This window comes from Patella vulgata, chromosome 3, assembly GCF_932274485.2.
Source record: "Patella vulgata chromosome 3, xgPatVulg1.2, whole genome shotgun sequence".
In the NCBI taxonomy this organism is placed as follows: domain Eukaryota; kingdom Metazoa; phylum Mollusca; class Gastropoda; family Patellidae; genus Patella; species Patella vulgata.
In genome coordinates this window covers 54,417,011-54,431,323 of record NC_065881.2, presented here as the reverse complement: position 1 = coordinate 54,431,323, position 14,313 = coordinate 54,417,011, and the positions used below count along the sequence as shown (strand labels likewise).

At 37.8% G+C, this 14,313-nt stretch overlaps 1 long non-coding RNA gene across 2 annotated transcripts; it reads right to left on the bottom strand.

Annotated features, from left to right (window-relative positions):
* Positions 1–287: 287 nt before the first annotated feature.
* LOC126814875 (uncharacterized) lies at positions 288–5,955 on the bottom strand. 2 transcript variants are annotated; one of them, XR_007677784.2, is made up of 3 exons: positions 3,639–5,955; positions 3,078–3,320; positions 288–2,335 (listed from the first exon to the last, which is right to left on the bottom strand). It is a non-coding gene; the product is annotated as an uncharacterized LOC126814875 (long non-coding RNA). The 2 variants fall into 2 exon arrangements; XR_008787551.1 differs by having other exon boundaries at positions 3,078–5,955.
* Positions 5,956–14,313: the final 8,358 nt, after the last annotated feature.

Genomic DNA, 14,313 nt, shown 5'->3' with positions numbered 1-14,313 from the left:
AGCTAAAAACATGACTTTCAGTACAATCAGGGGCCATAATCCATGAAGTTACGGTCCCACAAACAATTGTGGACGGACCGATGGACGTTCGGACGGACAGGGGCTACAAAAATATACGTCTACATGAAAATGTTAGCGTATAAAAAACTGTCACCTTCACAATCACAAACTAATTTGGACAAACAAACAGTCAGGGCAACGATATAATACCCCAGTATTGAAATAAGGTATATACTAAATTACACCAATATTACATGTGTGATAGAATTTGTTAAACACATTACAAATATAATTTTAACACAGATTTTTGCTATTATTGATCTATCACAAAAATTTGAAGAATTTGTAAGGGTTTAAAAAGTTTCCCCGTATACTATGGCGGTATATTAGATTCAAAATTCTAACATGCTATCGTCTAATTTCTTACTTCTACTCTTGTAATTTCTAACTTCCATTCATGTAATTTCTAAATTAAGACAATGTATAATTCAACTTCTTTTTTTGTTCAGTGTAAATTTTAATTGTTTCATCTTATTTCTATTATTAAGGCGAAAAATGTCTAGTCACTTTACATGTTAAGCATGAATGGTAAACAAATTTAGAATTTTGATTTCTACCTAGCAACCATCATTATGACGTCGTTTGGTGTCGCCACCGTTCGCTCAATTTGGCGATTGAGCACCTGATCGGGACCATTCTGTTGATACAAATGACTCGCTCTTAGTCCAGTTGAATGGTTTGGTGGAGTGCTAAAATTGAAAACAACTTCGAGAGAGAGAGCGAGAGAGAGAGAGTCTGATGGGGTTAAACGTCCACTCAACACAAACTACATGTAGGTTCGGTATTAACATGGTTCAATTTTATTTCAATAATTCGCTTGCGCGTAGGGGTGTTTAGCAATGGGAGGAAACCGGAGGACCCGGAGAAAACCCACTAGGTTGGAAAGGCGACCCTATTCCTTGTCACGTACAACCGGGGAATCGAAACCACACCAGTTGACTCAATGACATACCTTATGGTACAGCGCGCACGTGCTAACCTTTCGGCCGTCCAACCCCACAAACAACATTGAACGTGATATCTATGTATGGTTTGCAAATACGATTTCAAATATGGTCGGTAAGACGCTGGCTCACTAGCCTAGCGGTAGGGTGTTCGATCCCTGCATTGGTCAAGAAAGTTCATCCAGATTTTCCGGCATGGTTCCTCCTTGTCAGTGATGCAGGATGGAGGGCCTAACAAGTACAGCTGTCTAATCGTTCCGTAGTGCCGCTGTCCGGGCAAAGTTTCCTTCGTAGCACACTGTATGGCGTATTAGCCAAGTTCGGAGTAGAATAGTAGGATGTTAAACCCCATTATATTTCATTTTCTATTTCAAATACAAGCTAAACAGCATTTGTTCATTTTTTTTAAGACAAGTTGAGCCAATTAATATTTATATACTGTTGGTCTACATTAACACAGGGTACAATTTTATAGATAACTCTTACTGAGTTTAATATAAAGCAACGTTTCGACGAGGACACTCTCGTCTTTATCAAGAATGTGTCGTTTATATCAACACAATGGTCCCGACCAGGTGCGCAATCACCAAAAATGAGCACGCAGTGGCGACACCAAATGACTTCATAATGATGGTTGCTAGGCAGAAGTGTAAAAATTAAGAAGACGTTTTTCGTCTAAATAATAGAAATAAGATGGAATAGAATTAAAATTTACACTGAACAAATAAAGAAGTTGGATTATACATTGTCTTAATTTAACAAAATACATGAATAGAAGTTAGAAATTACATGAATAGAAGTTAAAAAATACATGAACAGAAGTTAGAAGTTAGACGAAAGCTCGTTAGAATTTTGAATCTAATATACATGTACTGGCTGCAGTAGATTTTCAACTCACTGATACAACTCAGTTCAAGCCAAAGAGCGGTTATATGATACTGTGACACAGTGACAGGATATCTGCTTGAGGCAAACTATTCATAAACAATTGACTCTTACAAGATCAGACGGAAAATATTTTAAGCCTACTGCTTGTAAAGTAAAGCTTTGGCCTACATTCTGGTGAATTTTGTGCTACCATAGATACATATATGAGTTCGGTACATAATTAAAAAGTCTTTATTTCTTTGCCATCTGGGTGGTTTCATAGACGAGTGTTATTGAGGAATGTTATTGAGTTCAGTCGCTTGGTTTCAATCCCAAGTCGGTATGTGACAAATAGTTGTGTATGATAAGTAGTAATGTCATCTAGCTTCCATATACAAAGCCCTTATCAGCCTTTTTATAACTTCCTCGACATGACTGCCATGAATGGTGCTCAAATATAGGGTCTGTAAAAAAAAAAACAAAAAAAAATTCAATTAAAGCAACTTTTATACTCCAAAATCAAAATGAAATTAGGTTTAAATTATCATTCAATGTGTGCAATATACCTTGGTTTTTTGTCCCATTCGAAAGACTGTACATTGGCCCCAGCCTGCAGAGACTGGCGTTGGCCCTCTCCAGACTCTCTGTCGTGCGCTCAAAAGTCAACTTTAGTTATGCACAGCAGGTAGATTTTTGATGAAAAGCAATAGCAGCCGGGGTCCAAGGGGGAGACGTCAAGTTTGGAATTACGTTCTGGTTGATTACAGTGTTACAGAAGAATTTGCTATATTTCTGCTATTTAGAATCAGAGAAGATTGAGATTAAAGTGTTGCCAATGCTATGAAAGTAAAAATGTCATGTGCCAAAGCCTGCAGCGTTGAGTAGTGAGGACATATTTTTTTTTAGTCCAAAAGGTCTAAGTAATTATTAATTAAGTAAAAATGAAAATGTGTACAGTAATAACCTGATAGTAATTTTTTTTTTTTCACAAAAGCAAACTGTTTCGTAACCTGGCGTCTTACAGAAGTAAGAATTACGGTGAAAAATTAGAAAAATAAGGACAGAAATAATTTTACATCTGTGTGAATAGTATTTATTAGTATTTTTACTACTATTACATTGTATTGTAAGTTCTTTTCATATCGCTGAATTTGTAGTCTCAGTATACGTGTATATCAGCAGTCGGGGATATAAGAAAAAACTTACTTTCAAATAAAACCTCTCAATTTAACTGGTATAATCTATCTTTCTCTGTTTGTGTAATCCAAGTAGCTGTATATTGAACATTTCTCATGCACTCCACGAATAAATTCCAAAACGCCCGCCATCTTTAAAATAACCTTCCCAGAATACCTCGCTTCCGGGTTCAGAGTTGTAAAAAAGTACGTACAAATATAGAAGAATCAAAATGATTTTAATAATGATAGTTTAATCAATGTGGACAATATACTGAAAAAGACAACAAACATAGACCACCTAACATTGAAATCAGTTAATAGAAATTACATTTAATAATCTATCGATGTAGTTATTCATTTGTATTGACTGTAATTTATCTTGACCTTGACCCAAAATGGCGGCATATATCATATACGTAGATAACGGAGTCTATGCGACTATCAACTGTAGGCCTACGCACTTCAATATTTTATATATAGTCTATAACTACGTAATATTTTAGGCTTATGAATAGTAAAATTGAAGAAATTATTATATGATTCAGAGGCCTTTTTTTAAGCATGCACATGATATAATATACATACGTACAGCTTTATTCGGATCACGACGGATGCAGTACTGCACTGGCAGTTGCCCAACTCGTATATTTGGTTGATGTTTTTTTAAATAGATCGACTAGAGCCATTTTATTCAGTTGTATCAAATTAAATAATCCCGATTTTTAAAATAATATTTCCATTGCGAATATAGGTATCTACTTTTAAGATGTCGGAATTTTTTTTATATTTATTTTCCCAGTCTTATATTTATCTAGGTCAAACTACAACATATTTATTCGACCGTTGGACAACTTTCAAACGTGTGATAGAATCTACTATAAGGACTAAATTAAATATATTTTTTGTGGTAACAGAGCTTAGACACATAACAAATTGTACACACATGCAATAAAATAATATCTAAATTTCTACAAATTTTGACCGAATTTAAATTGGTTTGAAAGGCCACTAACTTGTCTGAGTTGGGGTATTAAGATAATTTATATTTACTTATTGTGCAAAAGTTAGTCAATTTAATAAATTCAATTACCACCCATGCAGTTAAACGCTGCCCCAAAATTAACATTCAGGCTGTAAAGGTGTTTTGGGCAATGAAATAAAAAAAAGTATTGTAATATTTTGGAGCAGATTTTATTTTGTTTAACTTCTAATTGGTTAATTCTTGTATGCATGGAAAACAGGCCACATGAAGCCAAGTCTAGAAAATATGCCAGAGTGTCCTAAATCTAATTAGCCATCAAATTTCCAAACATTCAACCAAAATGAGACGGAGGAGTCCACTAGGCCTACTATATTATTATTATGGTTCAATTATAGCACTTCATTACACATGAGTATTTCTAAGCGCATTCACAAAAACACCCATTTCAACACCATTTTTGGGGGGTTGGATGGCCGAATGGTGACGACCTGTCATTTAGTCAACTGGCGTGGTTTCGAATCCCCGGTTATACGTGACAAGGAGTAGGGTCGCCTGTCCAACCTCATGGGTTTTCTCCGGGTCCTCCCACTGCCAAAGACCCCTACGCGCAAGCAAATTATTGAAATAAAATTAAACTATATGTTAGTCCCGAATGACCTAGTTTGTGTCAAGTGGACGTTAAACCCCATTTCTCTCTCTCTCTCTGTCTCTCTCTCTCTTGTTAAACCCCATTTCTCTCTCTCTCTCTCAACACCATTTTTGAAATAATTTTTTTTTAAGTTTTGGATGGAAGAGGACTCACAAAGAGTTTTTGGAAGACAATTTCACCTTTTAGCTGCTCTGACAGAGAAAGAATATTGACAAGCATATTCAATATGTTCCTTTTCTTACGATGGTTTAACAAAATAAAATTTACAGTTCGCACTACTTTCGAGTAGTTGTTGTAGTCACAGAGACTCGAATAGTAAGGAGAATGTGTTTGTGAACTGCACAGGTTTTTTTGTGGAATTATATTTATGACCCCTTTGCCACAGTGGCTAAGTGAATAAGACACTGGCTGGCTTGCTTGGAGGTCACAGGTTCGCTCACAGTGTTGCCTGAGAAAGCTCATCAGAATTTTCCGATGTGGTTTCCGCTTGTCAGTGGTGCAGGACGGAGGGCTTGACAAGGACAGCTGTCTAGTCGTTTGGATGGGACGAAAAACTGAGGTCTTATGTACACATTGGCATGTACATAAAAGATCCCCTGGCAGTTGGAATTCAATATAAGAGTAGGCCTGAGCACTGCTGTCCAAACAAAACTCCCTTGTAGCACACTGGCGCGAGGTTGGATGGCCAAATGGTTAGCGTGTGCGCGTTGTATCATAAGGTATGATTGAGTCAACTGGCGTGGTTTCGATTTCCTGGTTGTACATGACAAGGAGTAAGGTCGCCTGTCAAACTTCATGGGTTTCTCTGGGTCCTCCAGTTTCCTCCCACTGCTAAAGACCCCTACGGGCACGCGAATTATTGAAATAAAATTAAACTATATATGTTAGTCCAGAAATGACCTAGTTTGTGTCGAGTTGATGATAAATGCCATTTCATTCTCTCTGAGGTCCCATGTACACATTGGCATGCACTTAAAGATCCCCTTGCAGTTGGAATTCAATATAAGAGTAGGCCTTAGCACTCCTGTCCAGACAAAACTCCCTGGTAACGCACTGGCGGAGGGTCGGATGGACAAATGGTTAGGCGGTGGACACACTAGCCGAATGATTCGGTGTCCACTGTCATTCGGCCGAATAATTCGCCCGAATCAATTATATTCGCCTGGTGTGTTCGCTTCGCCGAAGCATTCGGCCGAATATAGAATTCATTAGCCAATCACCACTCATATCGAGAAGTCACATGATAGATTAAAGACACAGACGCCGCCATGTTTAATCATGTGATGTGAAAGGTGATGCAACCGACAGGTTGAATCGGGCGAAGCATTCAGCTAGTGTGTCCACCCATTCAGCCGAACGATTCGGCTAGTGTGTCCATCGATTTAGCGCATGCGTGTTGTATCATAAGGTATGTCATTGATTCAACTGGCATGGGTTCCATTCCCGGGTTGAATATGACAAGGAGTAGGGACGTCTGTCCAACCCCGTGGATTTTCTCTGGGTGCTCCGGTTTCCTCCCACTGCTAAAGACCCCTACGGTTAGTCCTGAAATAACCTAGTTTGTGTCGAGTGAATGTTAAACCCCATTTCATTCTCACTCTCCCTTTGGATGGTGCCACACTTTTTCATGTATTATCATTATTTGTTTTCCCTCTCAGGTTTGATTTCGATTGCAAAACCACATAAAAAAGGCTATTAATTGGACTACTTTCAAGTTGCTGTCGTCACAGACTCAAATAGTAAGGAGAATGTGTTTGTGAACTGCAAATTTTTTTTTTGTGGCACTACATTTATGACCCCGGAGCCACTGACTGGCTAGTGTTCATCAGGATTTTCCGATGTGGTTTCTGCTTGGCAGTGTTGCAGGACAGAGGGCCTGACAAGGACAGCTGTCTAGTCGTTCGGATGGGACGAAAATCTGAGGTCCCATGTACACAAAATGAAATGAAATGGGGTTTAACATCCTACTGTTCTGCTCCTAATCCGGGCTAATGAAGATGGGCCTACACCATACAGTGTGCTATGAGGGAAATTTTGCCCGGGCAGCGGCACAACAGAATACTCTTATATCGAATTCCAACTACCAAGGGATCGTTTACGTGCACTCCAATGTGTACAATATCAAGTTACTGTAGTCACAGACAGGAATAATAAGGAGAATGTGTTTGTGCACTGCACAGGTTTCTAGTCTTTCGGATGGGACGAAAAACTGAGGTCCCATGTACACATCGGCATGCACGTTAAAGATCCCCTGACAGTTGGAACTCAATATATGAGTAGGCCTAAGCACAGCTGTCCGGATAAAACTCCCTTGTAGCACACTGGCGTGGTTGAATGGCTAATGGTTAACTTTCAAGTTAACACACTGGCTAACTAACGAGGGGTCCGATCCTGGTATAGAATTTTCCCCTTGTTTGTAATGTAGGACAGTGTCTAGTCCTTCAAATAGGACAAAAAATCAAGATCTTGTGCTCATGTTGCATGTGCATGTAAACGAAACCTTGACAGCTGGAATTCGAAATGAGAGTAGGTCATTCATTCATTCCTTTTTCTCTTTATGTGTCGCTTACAGGCTGAAATTCTTAAAGGAGTTAAAAGGTTCGATCCCTGCATTGGCCGAGAAAGTGATGCGTGACGTAGGGCCTGATAAGGACACCTGTCTAGTTGTTCGGATCCGATGAAAAACTGAGGTCCTGTTGACACATTAGTGTGCACGTAAAAGATCCCTTGACAGTTGGAATTCGATATAAGAGTAGGTCGTAGTGCCGCTGTACGGGCAAAATGTCCCTCATAGGACACTGTATGGCACATGCCCGTCTTCATTAGCCCAGTTCGGAGCAGAACAGTAGGACGTTAAACCCCATTTCATTTCTATTGTTGGGCACCTGGAAATGGACAAAAATGGGTAGCAAGGCATATAATAATATAACATGAATGTATATTATTCAAAAAAAGTAGGGGATATTTGATTTTGGGGGCATAATACTAAAATATGCAAATGACTACGAAAAAAGTCACTATAGAACCTAACAGAAGAAACATTTCCAGTTACATGTGACGCCCAAACGCACCAATAGCTACCGCATGGAATGCAGGTGATGCTTGGGATCATCATGGGGGTCCAACCCAAGATTTGCACGACTCTGACTTTGAATGTTACAGTCATTGTGGCAATGAATTCCAGGGTGGAAACATCAGTTTAATTGTTTTAGTGACCAGAAAACAAATTTTGATATGCGTCGGCTTACCCAAAATGAAAGGTTACGTGCCCTTGGCATGCTACAGATCGGCACAACACAGGCGGTTGTGGCGCGGACGATGAATGTTTCTCAGTCTGTCATAAGCAGGCTATGGTCCAGATACCGTGATACACAATCTGTACAGGACAGACCACGCTCAGGTCGACCAAGGGCGACAACTCAAGCCCAGGATCGATTTATCCGTACCTTGGCCTTGAGAAATCGTGTCATCACAGCAAATCAGATCAGCGCTCGTCTTCAAACAGACACTGGTGTGAGAGTGAGTGGCCAGACGATTCGGAATCGACTGCATAGGGGTCACCTTCGCGCCCGACGTCCTCGCGTGATCCCTTGTTTGAGAGATCATCACATTCAGGCAAGACGTCGTTGGTGTAGGGATCGTCAACACTGGGATAATCGACGCTGGAGCAATGTGATGTTTTCAGATGAGTCAAGGTTCACTGTTGTTTTTTTGGACAGACGTAGGAGGGTGTGGCGTCGTCGAAACGAGCGCTTCCAAGACGTTAACGTCATCAGACATGATCGATTTGGGGGTGGTTCTGTTATGGTGTGTGGAGGCATCACTGTTGCTGGAAGAACGGCTTTACATGTTGTTGCAGGGCGTGTTACAGGCCAGTACTACCGGGACAACATCTTGACAGTCCATGTTGTGCCGTTCGCACGACGTCATGGCCGCCGTTTCATCTTCCAGGATGACAACGCAAGATGTCACAGGGCCAGGATCGTTACAGGTTACCTCCAACAACAGAACATCACCACATTACCTTGGCCAGCACTGAGTCCCGACCTCTCCCCCATCGAGCATGTCTGGGACATGCTTGGACAGAGGTTACGTCAACGTCAACAACGTCCTGCCAATGTCCAAGAACTTGCTGCTTATTGTAGTCCACACCAGTATTCTCCTGTGGGATATGGTTAGCCTTCTTCATCGAGTCGCTTCATTACAAATGGTGCTCATGTTTTTAAACTGACATTTGTTTACGTAAGAAAACTAAGGATAAAAAATGACAGTAATTTAATTGTTAGTATCATGAAATTAAACTGACATTTGTTTTACTTTATACAACTAATATCAGGTTTATGTTAGAAAACTAACATTAGATTTATGTTATAAAATTAACGTTAGATTTACGTTAGAAAACTAACGTTAGATTTACGTTAGAAAACTAACGTTAAATTAACGGTTAAAATTATGACATAAAAGTAACGTTATATTAACGTTAGAAAACTAACGTTAGATTAACGTTAGAAAACTAACGTTAGATTTACGTCAGAAAACTAACCATAAACTAACGGTTAGAAACCTGATGTAAAATTTACGTTAGAATAACGTTAGAATTATAACCAATAATACATATATAATTATTATGTCTGAATTCCAACTATTTATCAATTGTTAGAATGTGCACACACTTGTAATTTTATTTAATCAAGAAGTATTTAAAGCGAAAAAAATTGGTTAGTAATCCGTCATAAAGTTTACGTTACATTTACGTCATTTTCTGACGTAAAAGTAACCATAACCATTATGACGTAAAAGTAACGTAAATTTAACCAAAGAATTTTACCATTATTGGACGCTAACCAAAATCTAACCATAATGACGTAAACTTTACGTAAATCTAACCATCAATGTTAACTGGGATTTTTGACACTGGAGATATACATGTATGTGAATGATATGTCTTCCTGTGCATTTAACGAAACCCTCACGTATATTATAGGCTAAAGATGATTTACTTTATTTTTCAATTGATTTAGAATATGATACCACAAGGGTGCAAATTTGATTGCTGAAACAATATGTCAAATTACGCCCTTAGTATTTACATCCTGCATTGTCTACAGACCATACTTAACGTTCTGCTGTTATTATGGCGATCATGATGTAACTCGAACGGATAAATTGACTTAAACACAACCAATCTCTAGTACGATAGGCGGTGAGAGTTTTCTTTGGTTTCGTGAGTATTATTGTAATGACAGCATAACTCTCGTTTTAAACATACCTTTGACCCGTTTAAAATATCATATTTATTTTATGTGGCATATATTGCCAAGAAATACTACTGCTACGGTAAGGACATGATAGGCTGACTGGCATTGAATTTGATGTTATATAGTTTTTATTTCTTCTACCAGAACTACAATTCGTGGGAGTAAATGTTATATAGTTTTTATTTCTTTTACCAGAACTACAATTCGTGGGAGTAAATGTTATATAGTTTTTATTTCTTCTACCAGAAATGCAATTCGGGGGAGTAAATTGACGTGTAACAGTACACATGACTGTAGGCTACCCACGGGACTAACAATTACCTGTTGAAATATTCGGTCAAAATCCCACGCTGATGTTATGTATCAAGTACTCAAACATTCTTACTATATCTCTATCAGTGCAGTTCTTTCTAACATAGGAATGGGTCTGAAAAATATCGTAATATACAATTAATATCTATCAATATCTAAAATTAAGCGTAGGAGAACTGCGCCGCTCGCTTTGGAATTCGATAAAAGTAATGTAGATCTGCAATGATTCCGCCATTTGGGGTACTTAAACATAGAAAAGACAAATCTACCATGAGATAAAATATCTTTTTGGTCAAAAGTTGTACATGTATATGCTCAATATATAATTTCTTCAATAAGACAATCATAAAAATTGTTGTGCACAATAAAAGCAAAAGATGAGGACTAGATTTATGTTAAAGCTTTAGACATTCTTTGAAAATAAAGTATATTTTCTATTTATTGGCTTACCTACTTCAAGGTTAATTTATTTCGCACAAGTTCTATTGCATGCTTCTACTTGGTCCACAGCAATCTTAAACAAACATAGTCTCCAGGTATGTAAATGGATATTTTCCAACATGTCGTTCATTTTATCTAATGGATTATGGATTATGTTTGACATCCGTTATACTATGGTCCTATGGTTGATTCGTTTGGCTGCTAGCTCATCGCACAACTCCAGAAAGGAACCTATTTCCCCCAAAATATATAAAGTCTTAGGAAAGAGATTATTCTAAAATTCAAAAATTGTGAGATATCATCACACGTGTGTGGAAAACTGTTTTAGAATACAAACTGTCATTGGCCAGAATATTAGAATACTGTATATTACAAGGCAAAAGGTAGAAATTTATTTGCACTTCAGGTTTTTATAACAGGCTCCATTCCTCGGAAAAGATTGTCTTTAATGCTGGCAGTAGATCACGCCAATAAAACATCGCAATAGATGAAAAGGAAAGAAAACTAAGAAGTTACGGAATTAGAACTACAATGGGAAACAGATGATCGTAGAGCTTCGTCTTAATGCCGTCGTTTTGTTTGTAGAGTGCTGCATCCCGCCAGTATTTTTCATAATAAGAATACAACCTCCTGCACATAAATATGCCGTGTTACCATGCATCTCAGGTTTATTGCTCATCAAATAGCCAAGGGGTTATTTGAAGTAATTGAAATCTGGGAGTTGATATGTCTAGGTAGAGTAAGTTGATGTCTTACAGATAAATGATTCAAAGGTGTTCTGTGTCTGGAAAAGTTTTCCGGTTGGCTTTTTATGTGCTATTACATACCCGATTCGTTAGCAAAGGTGAACCACCAGGCAAGGGTGAATTCATACGTCATGAACTGTAAATTTTAAAACTAAATAAAATAACACCGCTGTATGAAAATTTTACATTATTTGACATACGTTGAAATTTGACTCATTTATTGTTGCAGGTTGTTAAACATACACTATACAAGAGCTAAATCTGCCTATTGTAGGTCTTTGTTTAGGCCTGAAATGTTATCTGAATTATTAAGTAGACATTGATTAACTTATCCAGACCGCTAGCCTGCGATATTTATTGGATTAGAATCCGATCTGCTGCTCAACGCTCATTGATGATTAAATAAAAAAATTGAAAAATCGAGACTATGTTTTTATTGTACCGACTTTAGTAATGATGATCGAGGCTAGGTCTTAAATTCAATCGCTAAATTCTCGTTTCAGAATGGATCAATTTGTCTGAAATTTTAAGCAAATTCCCTTTACATTATCTAGTTTTTAACTATTATAGTGAAAACTGCCAGTTCTTTATCAGTCCCCCATAAAGTATCTTTAATGGTACATAATTTTTGTTAGATCTCCAACTTGGCCAATGATTGTGATGGTGCATAGGTTTATCTTCTACAAAGTCGTTCCAATCCTAGTTAACTCTGCCATCCCATTTAGCTCTACGTAATGACGACCGCCGTGCACGAAGCAGTGTATTTTTTCAAAACGATATACGTGATTCCACTTTTCATTTTCAAATAGGTAAGAATTAGCGTTGTATTTATATATCGCATATGTAGTCCACCTCTCCTTAACTATAACGGGGTGTTGTATTAATTCCGTGTACCATGGTACACTTTAAATGTAGAAGAACCATTGGTAAATATCAAACATATCAATAATAATAGACATGGCATGAATACCATCATTTATTCAATATTTATATATATGGTGGGTGTAAGATAAGTAAGATGTCTATGATTTAGACAGTATGCTACTTAACATACCATACCGTTAGTATTCCAGAGATGTCTTCCAAGTTTTATAACACTTTACTCGAATAACGTGAAATATGTCCAGTTATTTAGAATTTTGACGCATAATAATGGTTGAATAACATACAAATATTCGACCAATGCTTACGATAGTTTGTAGATATAAAGATATTTAGTAATTTGACTTGTAAATCAGAGGCATGTTGGACGAGTAGGCAGTGTATGAAACCTCAGAAAAACTCTATAAGCATGTGCTTGACGAATTGTGTATGGTTTATCATTAAAGCAACTGGCCCTGGACCAAAAAGTGTCGGAGTTTGGTACAAATTGTTGGAGAAAACGACGTGGGCTAATATTTTGAGAGGTTATTTTATTTCATTTTGAGATCCAACATCCTATCCATTCCGCCAAGCCCGGATTAAACGGGGTGCTGACTGGGCTGCGGCCAGAGGCCCCAATGTTAAAGGGGACCCAAATTATAGTTCTAATATGCCAAATAAATCTAACTATCAACCATACTGACATATAAATTGCATTTGTGTGTGTGACAGACAATGACCAAAATAGGCCCGTTTTTCACTGTGGATGTAAGGACCCCATGTAAGCCCAATCCGGGCGACGGGAATGTTTTCAGCTGTTAGCATACTCAAGGCCATAACGCTAACTTCACCAGTAACGTCCAGTGTCTAAATCGTGATCGTCTTCTCATTCTTGCCGATCCTGTAGTTGTGTCAGTTTACTCTTAAGTGCTACCTCTCCTTTATTAGCGAACAGAACCGAATGCAACTTGGAAGGTACCCTTTGTAAGGAATACCAGTCACTTTTACATGCTTGTTTTTCTTTGCTCGTTTTTTGATTCTTAGCTATAATCCCTCAACCAAGTCTCAATGTATGGTATGTCATGGTTCAGATAAACGACAAATCCAATCTAACATCTGCTACAGAACCAAATATTTCCCGGCGCTGCAACCCCCCTCCCATATAAAGTGCCCCAAGTTTGGTCTGCCTACCGTCCCGCGGAGGCCCCAGCACGCCTCTGTAAAATACTTGCAAAGAGCGGGGATGCGCTACGCGTATTAAACTATAACCTGGGTGCATTTGCACTGATCACCAGATCTGACCCCATATACCATTTGAAGCCTATATTGTTGGTAATTCATATTGACAGATATTTTTGTGCGACTAACTTGTAGCGATTTAAATGTTTACTGGAAAGCTACAGGTAATTTTGACAGCAGCTTCAATGCTTGATTATAAAATATATTTCAAGCAAAGCGTTTGTTAGTCCAGAATATGTAATCGAATCGAATATTGGATTTCTTTAAAGATTTAGTCAGGCATGAAACCGTGAAAATGTCTTAATTTTCCAAAGAATGAACCTGATAATGAGTTCTATGGTACAAATTAATCCCTAAACACGGTTTATCAGGTAATAAACTGGTATAACCGAGCATTTGGTTCATTCAATATCTCTCAGTTATTTGAACGTACGTAGATAACTTCGCCGATACAACTAGAAACACGTTTATATAATATTTGCTTTTACAGCAAAAACATAGTTCTGCAATTATGTTTAATTAAATGAACAATATATACTTGATGTAATAGAGTTGTTCTTTCATTATTTCTACATCAATTATAAACCTAGTTACTTATTTCTTAATTGTATAAAGAATTGTTCAATCGCGGTTTATGTTTTTACCGAATCTGAATCAGGGATGATTATTGTAATGGTCTCATTTTATAACAAATAATGCAAGAAGATCTATTATAGACTTTTATCATCAATAACCAGAATATTAGTTATCGCAATAAAACCTTTTACTCCCGGGGC